Consider the following 13,211-nt stretch of genomic DNA (forward strand, 5'->3'; position numbering starts at 1 on the left):
TCATTTCATTTCTTTCATTATGTGTACAGGAGTGGATTGTTGGATCACATGATATCTCAATTTTTAATATTTTGACTTTCATACTGCTTTTTTCAAATTTGCACTCCCATAAATAGTATACAGATGCCCTTTCCCATACTTCCTCACAAGCACTCATTATCCCCATTTGGTAAAATCTTCTTTTTCTGAAATTTCAAGATAACTTCTATGGGTCTTGTTTGCCTCTCCCTTATTATTATTGGTGCTGAACATTTTCTTACACACTTTTTGGCTTTGCAAATATCTTCTTTTGAGATATGACTGTTTCCATTGCTGATTTCTATCCCACCATTTGGCTTTTGATATTAAAATGTTTTATTTTTGTATTTGTGTTTAATGTACATATGTACTTGTGTCCCTTTGCATGAACATGTGTGACTGAATGTACATATGTGTAGGATGGAGTGCACGCATACATGTGCATATTCCTGTGGAGGCCAATGGTTTAATTCAGACATCTTCCTCAACTAAGTCCCAAATATCCCCTTATCTGTCCTCCCCAGCTTTGGGGCTGCAGGAGTATGTTTCTATGGCTAGATTTTTAATGGTTATCTGAACTAAAGGTCCTCATATTTACATAGCAAGCATTTTTACCAATTTACCTATTACAGCTATCAATTCCTTATATGTACTATATATTAGTACCTTGTCAAAAGTACAATTCATAGTTATTTTCTTTCTTTATTTTTTAAGTAAATTGATCATTTCCTTTCCTTACAGAAAATGATGGTTTTATATAACACAATTTGTATTTTAGCTTTTCTGTGTTTTAGATCATATTATAAACAAAACCAAAAATGTCTTATACGAACTTCAATTGCAGAACCAGTTCATGAAACAGATTTAACTACTAGTTGAGCCCAGGAGTAAGCAAGAAGTTCCAGATTACCCAGTAGCTTCAAGCAATTTTTGAGACCCAGAGGGCACAGCAGCTCTGAATCAGGATAAAGCCTATTAGTGTTGCAGGAGTTCATAAGTCCCAGAAGCCTCAGCAGAAACTGAGGCCCCAGAATAGTCATTAGATTTGAGCCTGTGTTAGACCCATAGGTCCCAGGTATGGGAGAAGTTACTTATCACACAACAGCTCCTGCATTTGCTGAAGAAGCAGGAGTCACAACATCACTAAGCCTCAGTAAGGCCCATTGGTACTTATGAGGAAGTACATCTTGCATTAGTTGTATGGAAAGCTAGGAACCCAGGATAGAAACAGAATTTAACTAGTGGTAAGGTACAGAGGTTTGTTGGAATTTTTATATCTCCTAACAGCTCTAGGCTATAGGCAAAGAATCAGGATGTAGACCAGATCTGACTCTAGGCAAGACCAAGAGCATGTTAAGATTTCCTCAACTCACAGGCAAAGCTATAGTCTCAACAAAAGAAGCCCCAACTACACAAGGCAATATCTGATGGTAAGAGGAAGACCAGGGAGTTTCAGACCATGAATGCCGGATCTGCAGAGGAAAAGGCACCTCAACTATACTTGTATTTAGTCCTCTAGTCTCAATTTAAAATTTCTCTACTGAAAAGAAATGACTAGAAATTAAAACACACACACACACACACACACAGAGAGAGAGAGAGAGAGAGAGAGAGAGAGAGAGAGAGAGAGAGAGAGAGCTCAAGCAAATATTCCTTGACACCCAAGTCCTAGCACAGAATTAGAAACAACAGAATCCAAGACAGCATATATTTAGGACACAACAAATCCTAAGAAGAAAGTTGAAAACATCAAGTGTCTACACAAAGATGGTGAGAACTTAAATATGTTTCAAAGATCTTGGCAAAACAAAAATAAACAACACCCCAAAACAATTGATGGAAAGAGAAAATTAAAATAATGGCTAAAATTAAAATGGAAATAAAAATGTATAAGAAATCAAGAAAAACTGAGTTGGTTCTTTTAAAAACTTAAAATGACTGATAATCTTTTTGGCAAATTAACCAACACAGAGATAAGATCCAATTTATAAAATTAAAGATTTGAGACATTACTAGCTATAGAAGTTCCCTGGTAGAATTTTGGGGTCACTTATGTATACTATCATATCATCTGCAAATAGTGATAACTTTTTGCCCATTTGTATCTCCTTGATCTCCTCTTGTTGTCACATTTTTTTAGTTAGAACGTGAAGTACTATATTGGATATGGAGAAAGTTGCCAGCCTTGTCTTATTCATGATTTCAGTGGAATTGTTCAAGTCTCTCCATTTAATTTAATGTCAGCTATAAGCTTGTTGTAAGTTGCCTTTGTTATGTTTAGTTATGACTCTTGTATCCCTGAATATCCTAGGACTTTTATAGTGAAGGAGTACTGGATTTTGTCAATGCCCTTTAAACTAACTACTGATATGATCATGTTGTTTTATTCTTTACGTTTTATTATTCATTTATTTATTTATTCTTTAATCTTTTTTTACAATCCAGATTTTACCCCCTCCTGGTCTACTCTCCAATTATTCCACATCACACACCTCTTCTCCCTGTCTTTAAGAGGGTAACCCTGGTAAAGACTTCTAATAATAGGGAACAAGGAGCCTGAACCAGCCATCTTCTGTAATGAATTAAGGCCTCAAATGAAGGGACTGGGACACAAGCCAGTCACAAAATCTTCAACCTTCAGGTTCTCCTGCCTATAGAATGTGCTGGGACTGAAGCCTGGCAGAATCATCATCACAGAGACCAAACAGACTTCATCTAGCAACTGATGAGGGCAGATACAGAGTCTACCCAAGCATTAGGCAAACTTGGGAATGCCTGTGGAGAAGAGGAAAAGAGGGTTGAAGAAAAACCAGAGGGGCCAGGGACACCATGAGAACACAGCCCACAGAATCAAATGACCAGGACACATGGAGGCTTGCAGAGATCAGGGTCATGATCAGAGTCAGACAAAGGTCCTCTGTGTATATGTTATAGCTGAGTCACTTGATGGTGTTGTGGGAAACTTTACAGTGGGGGCAGGGACTGTCTCTAACTCTATTGCCTATTTGTGAGATGCTTTTTCTCTTTTTGTTTGTCCTGTCCAGCCTTGATGTAATGGTATATGACTGGCCTCATTGTCATAGAATTTATACAGCTCTGAACAAACATCATGACCAATGCAACTCTTACAGTTAATTGAGACTGGCTCAGTCTATTATCATCAAGGTAGGAACATGGCAGCACCCAGGCAGGCATGGGGCAGAAGGAGCTAAGATAGCTACATCTTCATCTGAAGGCTGTTACCACAATATTTACTTCCAGGCAGCTAGGATGAGAGTCTTAAAGCCCATAATCACCGTGACACACCTACTCCAACAGGGTCACAACTTCTAATAGTGCCACTCCCTGGAGCAAGCATATACAAGCCATCAGACTTATTGTAATTTGTTATGCCATATTTGATTGCTGTTCCTGCTCTTTTATGAGGGGGTAAGGAAATGAGGGTGGATCAGGAAAGTACAGTGGTTGGGTGGCAGGAGTGGAAGAGGGGAGAGATGGAAAATTACAATTGGGATATAATACGAGAGTACATTTTCAAAAATATTTTTTAAACAGGAAGAAAAAATAGGAAGAGATTGTCTCAAATCAGCTACCAAGAACCTCCAGAAGAAGATTTGGATATATACAAAACCCATTAAACAGTTGAAGAATGAAACCATCCATCATAACTACAGTGCCTTTGCCTTCTAATGCACTGAAGACACATACTGGAGAAAAACATGACATGCATTTTCTTTTGCCAAAAACATTTCTTCCATTTGAGAGGAAAGATATTCATTTATATAATATAGAAGTGGTTAGTATTTACAAGGATTATCTGCAACCTGCCCCAGGACAAGCTGAGGTAATTTTTAGGAAATAACCTTTTAACTTCCCTCTTAATTTGTCCTAATTCAGATCTCATGAGAGAAATTTCTTGGTGAATTGGTTGTGGTTAATTCAGAAACTCACAAGTGATCAAAATATAAAAATTAAGCAACTGTGGATTGCTCGGCCACAAATAGGACATCAATATCATAACCTCTCCCCAAAACTCAGCAACTCAGGTTGGAAGAAGAGACAGAAAGATGGCAAGATCAAAAATCTTGGGAGAATAGAACAAAATAATGCGTTCTGACATTGCAAGAACACTGTATTCATGAACTTCCCATGACCTGTTCAACATCAAGCTAGTCTATAGCCTACAGTGCAGACATACACCACCTGCTATTCCTAATCGAGGGCCATAAACAGTTCTTGGGTTCTGGAGAATGGGTAGTCAAGGTTTTGGCTCCTGGTAGGTTTACCAACCTTTAGTAGAAGGCTTCACACCTAAAAGGGTATGAGCATCACAAGTTGGAGTCTATGGTTTATTGACTTAAAATTTTTTAGATATATGAAATTAGGGTAGAAGGGATTTGGGAGGAGTTAAGGGTAGGAATTCAGGGGTAATGTGATAAAAATACATTGTATTAAAATATCAATGAACTAATAAAAGTAGTTTTTAATAGAAAATTATTAGAAAAAGTTGCTTGAATATAAGAATATAGGTCCAAAAGGATTCCAGAGCCTTGGAAAGATGCTTTCTGAAATGTGTTCAAAATGTAGAACCTAAGTAGCCAACTTTATGTGCTGTAAAGTGCACTTAGAAGAAGGAAGGAAGGAATCATGCACGCTTGTTGTTGTTATTGTTAATTACAAATAAATATGAAACCAAAAGTTTTGTTACAGAGAAAAATATACTGTCTGTTCCAATGTTCTGAAGTATTTTCTCTATGCATTTTTCTATTAATTTGAGTTTTAAGTCTTACACTTAGGTTTTAACTTGTTAATTGATTTTGTAACTAGCAAGAAGCAGGTGCTTTGTTTCATTCTTTCAGATATGGAAATTTTGTTTGCACAGAATTGTCTAATTTAAGAAGTGACCCAACTATACACCAAAAAACCATTCCAAGTGGAACAAAGATCTCAATATGAACAGCAAAGCCTTGAAAATTCAGACAAAGGTAAAATAATACTGCATCTTCAAAATTTTTAAATTTTGTTTCAAATTGACATCAATATAATACAACCATAGAATATCTACTGTATTTTGATGAATGATTATCTAATGTGTTATTTTATGTAGGAAATTACTTTGCTAAATAAGCTCATTTTTTAGATTATTTCTACTTGAGACTGTCGCACAGTGCTTTGGTGAAATCTTTTGGAGAAAAATACTTATGAGAAAAAGCCAAATGGTAAATTTTTGGTCAAAAGCAATTGAGAAGTGAATGTGAACACAAATGCTACAGATTGCAATATCACCCATTCAAGTTTAAAATACATGCATACAAGTTTTAATATTTTTCTTTAATTTAATATCACTGTCACTTATCTGAAATTTTGTGCTACTATAAAATGAATAAAATTATATTATTCTTTATGTGCTCTCTGTAATGGTTTATATATGTTCAGCCCAGGGACTGACACTATTAGAAGGTGCCCCTGTTGGAGTAGGTGCGTTATTATGGGTGTGGGCTTTTTTTTTTTAAATTACTTTTATTTTCTATTTTTTAATAATTTTATTTTTCTTGGCTATATTATGCATTTACATTTTAATGTTATACCCTTCCCCCCTTCTCCCATACTCCCTTCACCATCCCCCTGCTTTTATGAGGATGCTCACATTCTCACACACCCACTCCAACCTCAATGCCCTGACATTCCCCTACACTGGGAAACCAAGCATTCATAGGACCAAGGGCCTTTCCTCCCATTGATGCTGGGCAATGCCATCCTCTGGCACATATGTGGCTAGAGTCATGGATCTAGTTTCCTGGAAGTCAGTATTCAGCTAGCAGCCTTCAGATGAAGACGTGGAACTCTCAGCATCTCCTGCACCATGCCTGCTTGAATGCCGCCATGTTCCCACCATGATGATAATGGACTAAACCTCTGAACCTGTGAGCCAGCCCCTATTAAATGTTGTTCTTATAAGAATTGGCTTGGTCTTGCTTTTTCTAAGGTGTAGTTTTCTTCCTTGTGTTGGCCTTTCCCCTCTATTATCCTTTGTAGGGCTGGATTTGTGGAAAGATGTTGTGTAAATTTGGTTTTGTCATGGAATATCTTGGTTTCTCCATTTATGTTGATTGAGAGTTTCACTAGTTATAGTATCCTGGGCTGACATTTGTGTTCTCTTAGAGTCTGTATGACATCTGCCCAGGATCTTCTGGATTTCATAGTCTATGGTGAGAAGTTTGTCATAATTCTAACAGGTCTTTTTCCCTCATTGCTTTTAATAGTCTTTCTTAGTTTTGTGCATTTGGTGTTTTGACTATTATGTGAAGGGAGGAATTTCTTTTCTGGTCCAATCTATTTGGAGTTCTGTAGGCTTCTTGTATGTTCATGGACATCTCTTTCTTTCTTCTATAATTTTGTTGAAGATATTTACTGGCCCTTTAAGTTGGGAGTCTTCACTCTCTTCTATACCTCTCTTCTATATCCTTAGATTTGACCTTCCCATTGTGTCCTGGTTTTCCTAGATGTTTTGGGTTAGTAGCTTTTGCGTTTTGCATTTTCTTTGACTGTTGTGTCCATGTTTTCTATGGTATCTTCTGTCCCTGAGATTCTCTCTTCTGTCTCTTGTATTCTGTTGATAATGCTTGTGTCTATGACTCCTGATCTCTTTCCTAGGTTTTCTATCTCCACGGTCATCTCCCTTTGTGATTTCTTTACTGTTTCTGTTTCCATTTTTAGATCCTGAATGGTTTTGTTCAACTCCTTCACCTGTTTGGTTGATTTTTGTGTTTCCTCTTTAAGGGCTTCAACTGTATCTGTGTTGCCCTGTATTTCTTTAAGGAATTATTTATGTTCTTCTTAAAGTACTCTAACATCATCATGAGTTGTGATTTGAAATCAAAACCGTGCTTATTTGGTTGGGGTATCCAGGGCTTGCTGTGGTGGGGAACTGTGGCCTTGGTTTCTGTTGCTGAGGTTCTTGCCCTTGACTTTCACCATCCAATTATCTCTGGTCTTAGTTGGACTTGCTGTCTCTGACAGTGACTTGACCCTCCTATAAGCCTGTGTATTGGGACTACTGCAAGACAGTAGATCTGGGTACAGAGAGCTGTTGCACAGGGTCAGCTCTGGGGGAAGGCAAAAACCCAAAGTATCCTGTTCCAGACATCTCCTCAGTTTCTATGTCCTGAGGGCTCCAGGTGGGTTCCTCCTGGACCAGGAATGTGAGCAGAAGTGGTGGTACCACTTGTACCCTCAGTGGTGTCAGCGCTTCTGAGAATCCAGCTGTCTCCCAGAAGGATCTGGGTACAGAGAGCTATGGTACTGGTTCAGCTCCAGGCTCAGACAGAAACAAGAAGGATCCTGTCCCAGACTACTCCTCCAACTAACCCAAAAGAAGATAGCCATACAAACATTATTTTACTTCTAACAACAAAAATAACAGGAAAAACGATCATAGGTCCCTAATATCTTTCAACATCAATGGACTCAACTTCCCCAATAAAAAGACATATACTAACAGACTGGATATGTAAAGAGGACCTAGCATTTTGGGGCATAAAGAAAACACACCTCAGTGACAAAGACAAACACTACCTTAGAATAAAAGGTTGGAAAACAACTTTACAAGCAAATGGACCTATGGAACTAGTTGGAGTAGCCATTCTAATATCAAATAAAATCTACTTTCAACCAAAAGTTATCAAAAAAGATAAGGAAAGATGCTTCATATTCATCAAAGGAAAAATCTACCATGATGAACTCTCCACTCTGAATGCCAATGCAAAGTGCACCCACATTCATAAAAGAAACCTTACTAAAGCTCAGCGCATACATTGCATCTCATATAATAATAGTGGGAGACTTCAATTCCCCACTTTCATCAGTGGACAAGCTATGGAAACAAAAAGTAAACAGACTCACAGAGAAACTAACAGGAGTTATGAAGCAAATGGATTTAAGAGATATCTATAGAACATTTCATCCTAAAACAAAAGAATATGCCTTCTCCTCAGCACCTCATAAACTGAAGATATAATCGGTCACAACACAGACCTCAATAGATATAAGAAGATGGAAATAATGATATGCATCCTATCAGAACAACATGAACTAAAACTGGTCTTCAATAAGAACAAAATGAGAGAAAGACCAGATACAAATGGAGGCTGAACAATGCTCTACTCAATGGTACTTGGTCAATGAAGAAATAAAGAAACAATTAAAGGCTTTCTAGAATTTAATAAAAATGAAGGCATGCATACCCAAACTAATGGACACAATGAATGCAGTGCTAAAAGGGAAACTCATAGCTCTGAGTGCCTCCAAAGAGAAATTGGAGAGAGCATACACGAGCAGGTTGATAGTACACCTAAATACTCTAGAACAAAAAGAACCAAATATACCCAAGAGAAGTAGGCAGCAAGAAATAATGAAACTCAGGGCTGAAATCAACCAAGTAGAAACAAAAAGGACTATATAAAGAATCAGCAAAACCAGGAGCTGGTTCTTTGAAAAAATCAACAAGATAGATAAACCCTTAGCCAGACTTAACCAGAGGGCACAGGGAGAGTATCCAAATTAACAAAATCGTGAATAAAAAGGGAGACATAACAACAGAATCTGAGGAAATTAAAAAATTATCAGATCCTACTACAAAAGCCAACTACTCAACACAACTGGAAAATCTGGAGGAAATGAAATGGGTATCTAGACAGATAGCAAGTTAAATCTGGATCAGATAAACTATCCAAACAGTTCCATAACTCCTAAAGAAATAAAAGCAGTCATTAAAAGTCTCCCAACCAAAAAAGCTCAAGACCAGAAAGGTTTAGTGCAGAATTCTCTCAAATCTTCATACACCTAATACCAATACTGTACAAAGTATTCCACAAAATAGAAACGGAAGGAATTCTACCCATTTCCTTCTATGAAGCCACAATTATGCTTATACCAAAACCAAAAAAGACCCAACAGAGAAAGAGAACTTCAGACCAATTTCCTATATATATATATATATATATATATATATATATATATATATCAATGGAAAAATACTCAATAAAATTCTCTCAAACTAAATCTGAGAGCACATCAAAATGATCATCCATCATGATCAAGTAGGCTTTATCCCAGGGATGCAGGGATTGTTCAATATACAGAAATCCATCGATGTAATTCACCATTAAACAAATTCAAAGGAAAAAATACATGATCATTTCATTAGATGCTGAGAAAGCATTTGACAAAATTCAATACCTCTTCATGTTACAAGTGTTGAAAAATCAGGAATTCAAGGCCCATACCTAAACATAGTAAAAGCAATATACAGAAAACCTGTAGTTAACATCAAACTAAATGAAGAGAAATTTGGAGCAAACCCACTAAAATCAGGGACTAGACAAGGCTGCCCACTCGCTCCCTACTTATTCAATATAGTACTTGAAATCCTAGATGGAGCAATCAGTCAACAAAAGGAGGTCAAAGGGACATAAATAAGAAAGGAAGAAGTCAAAATATCACTATTAGTAGATGATATGATAGTATACTTAAGTGACCCCAAAAGTTCTACCAGAGAACTCCTAACCGTGAAAAACAACTTCAGCAAAGTGGCAGGGTATAAAATTAAAACAAATAAATCAGTAGCCTTCCTCTTCTCAAAGAATAAACAGGAGGAGAAAGAAATTAGGGAAACAACACCCTTCACAATAGTCACAAATAATATAAAAATACCTCAGTATGATTTGAACCCAGCAAGTGAAAGTTCTATGACAAGAACTCCGAGTCTCTGAAAATGGAAATTGAAGAGGACTTGAGACCTCCCATGTTCCTGGATTAGCAGGATTAATACTACAAAATTGGCTGTTTTGTCAAAACCAATCTACAGATTCATTGCAATCCCCATCAAAATCCCAACTTCAAAGAGTTAGGAAGTGCAACTGGCAAATTCATTTGGAATAACAAAAAACCCAGGATAGCAACAACTATCCTCAACAATAAAAGAACTTCTGTGGGAGTCACCATACCTGACCTCAAGCATTATTAAAGAGCAATAGTGATAAAAAAAACTAACAGGCAGTTAGATCAGTGAAATAGAATTGAAGACCCAGAAACGACCCCACACACCTATGGTCACTTGATCTTTGACAAAGGCACTAAAACCATCCAGTGGGAAAAAAGATACCATTTTCAACAATTGGGGCTGGTTCAACTGGATTTCAGCAAGTAGAAGAATGCAGATCAAACCATTCGTATCACCCTGTACAAAGCTTATCTTCAAGTCGATCGAGGACTACAACATAAAACCATATAACTGAAACTGATAGAAGAGAAAGTGGGGAAGAGCCTCAAACACATCGGCACTGGGGAACAGAACACCAATGGCTTATGCTCTAAAGTCAAGAATCAAAAGACGGGACCTTACAAAATTGCAAAGCTTTTATAAGGTAAAGGACACTGTTATTAGGATAAAATGGCAACCAACAGACTAGAAAAAGGTCTTTATTAATCCTATATCTGATAGAGAGCTAATATCCAAAATATACAAAGAACTCAAGGAGTGAGACTCCAGAGACTCAAATAACCCTGTTAAAAATGGTGTAAATGGTAAAGAAAGAATTCTCAGCTGAGGAATATCAAATGGCTGAGAAACACCTAAAGAAATGTTCAACATCCTTGTCATCAGGGAAATGCAAATCACAACAACCCTGAGATTCCACCTCACACCAGTCAGAATGGCTAAGAACAAAAACTCAGGTGACAACAGATGCTGGTGAGGATATGGAGAAAGAGAAACACTCCTCCATTGTTGGTGGGATTGTAAGCTGGTACAACCATTCTGGAAAACAGTCTGGAGGTTTTTCAGAAAATTGGACAAAGTACTACCTGAGGACCCAGCTATACCTTCCTGGGAATACACCCAAAATATTCTCTAACATATAACAAGGGCACAAGTTCTACTATGTTCATAGCAACCTTATTTATAATAGCCAGAAGCTGGAAGGAAACCTGACATCCTTCAACAGAGGAATGGATACAAAAATTGTCATCCATTTACAAAATGAAGTACTACTCAGATATCAAAAACAATGACTTCATGAAATTCATAGACAAGTGAATTGAACTAGAAAATATCATCCTGAGTAAGGTAACTCGATCACAGAAAAACACGCGTGGTCTTCACTCACTGATAAGTGGATATTAGCACAAAAGTTTAGATTATCCAAGATACAATCCATAGACCACATGAAGCTCAAGAGGGAAGACCAAAGTGCAAATGCTTTAGTCTTTAGAAGGGATAACAAAAAAATATTCATACGAGGATATATGAAGACAAAGTTTGGAGCACAGACTGAAGGAATGGCCATTCAGATCTTGCCCTACTGGGGATCCTGCCCATATATATACAGTCACCAAACCCAGACAATATTGCTGATCTAAGAAGTGCATGCTGTCAGGAGCCTGATATAGCTGTCTCCTGAGAGGCTCTGCCAGAACATAACAAATACACAGGTAGATGCTTGCAGTCAACCATTGAACTGAGAATGGGTCCCCAATGGAGGAGGTACAGAAAGCATTGAAGTAGCTGAAGGGGTTTGCAATCCCATAAGAACAATACCAACCAACCAGAGCCACAAGGGACTAAACTACCATCCAAAGAGTACACATGGACAGATGCACGACTCCTGTTGCATATATAGCAGAGGATGGCCTTGTTGGGTACCAATGGGAGAAGCTTTTGGTCCTGGCAAGGCTGGACCCTGCCCCCCAGTGCAGGGGAATGTCAAGGGGGAGGTCAGAATTGAAGGGGTTTCGGAGGGAAATACCCTCATAGTAAAAGGGGGTGAAGCCCATGGTCCAGTCAAAGTTTGCTGTCCCAATGTAGGGGAATGCCAGGGCAGGGAGGCAGGAGGGGGACGGTGGGTTGGGGAACACCCTCGCAGAAGCAGGGGTATGGGGTTTATGAATAGGAAACCAGGAAAGGGGACATCATTTGAAATGAAAATAAAAAAAGAAAAGGAAAGAAATTTTCAACACCCTTAGTCATCAGGGAAATGCAAGTTAAAGCAACCCTGAAATATCTCACAACTGTCAGAATGACTAAGATCAAAAATTCAGGTGAAAACAGATGCTGGCGAGGATGTGGAGAAAGAGGAACATTCCTCCATTGTTGGTGGGATTGCAGACTGGTACAACCACTCTGGAAATCAGTTCCTGAAAACAGAGTACTACATGACAACCCAGCTATAAAACCCCTGGGAATACACTCAAAACATGCTCTAACATATAACAAGGGCACATGCTCAACTATGTTCATAGCAGCTTTATTTATAATAGCCAGAAGCTGGAAAAAACCCAGATGTCCTTCTACAGAGGAATCGATATAGTAAATGTGGTACATTGACACAATGGAATACTACTCAGTTATTAAAAACAATGACTACATGAAATTCTTAGGCAAAGAATTGCTTTGGTCATGGTGTCTATTCACAGGAGTAAAACTCCAAGACAGAAGTTGGTACCTAAAGTGGAGTATTTCTGTGATAGGTCTGGCAATGCTTTGGTTAAAAGAATGTAGATATTTGGATTTTTGGAAGGCACTGGGGTGCTTTATGTGGGGCTTAATTGGCTATCCTGGTAGGAACATGTAAGACTTCGTTGCTTTGAATGATTTGAATTTTGCAGACCTGGCCCAAGAAATTTCAGTGTAGAAGAATTTCAGTATGTGGTCTAGAGACTGTTTTTTCTGGTATTTTGGTGATGAATGTGACTCATTTTGCCCTTGTCTGAAGACTTTGAATGAGCCTAAGGTGAAGAGACATAGATTAATTGCACTGAACACCCAGCAGAGACTTCATTCTCCAGTTAAGTCTCCTGAAGAGCATTTTGAACAAGCATAGCATGCCGAGAAAGGGAAAATATAACATATATGGTTCAAGTATTAAACACACACCAGGAAGTAGAATGGAGGTGAATCCTATGTTTTGGGACTTAACAGATTAAGGGAGTGGGACTGTGGGGCAAGATCTCACCCAGCTAAGGTTAGGTTTAAACATGGTGTTACACTCCTTTAGTCCCAGGAGACAAAGTCAGGCAGATCTCAAGAGTTCAAGGCCAACCTGGGACAAAGCAATTTCTAGGTAAGAAAAGCTTAAGTCCAGGCATGATGGCACATACCTTGAATCCCAAGAGATAGAGCCATGCAAATCTCTGAG

The sequence above is a fragment of the Rattus norvegicus genome, chromosome 6 (genome assembly GCF_021556685.1).
Source record: "Rattus norvegicus strain SHRSP/BbbUtx chromosome 6, alternate assembly SHRSP_T2T, whole genome shotgun sequence".
NCBI lineage: Eukaryota > Metazoa > Chordata > Mammalia > Rodentia > Muridae > Rattus > Rattus norvegicus.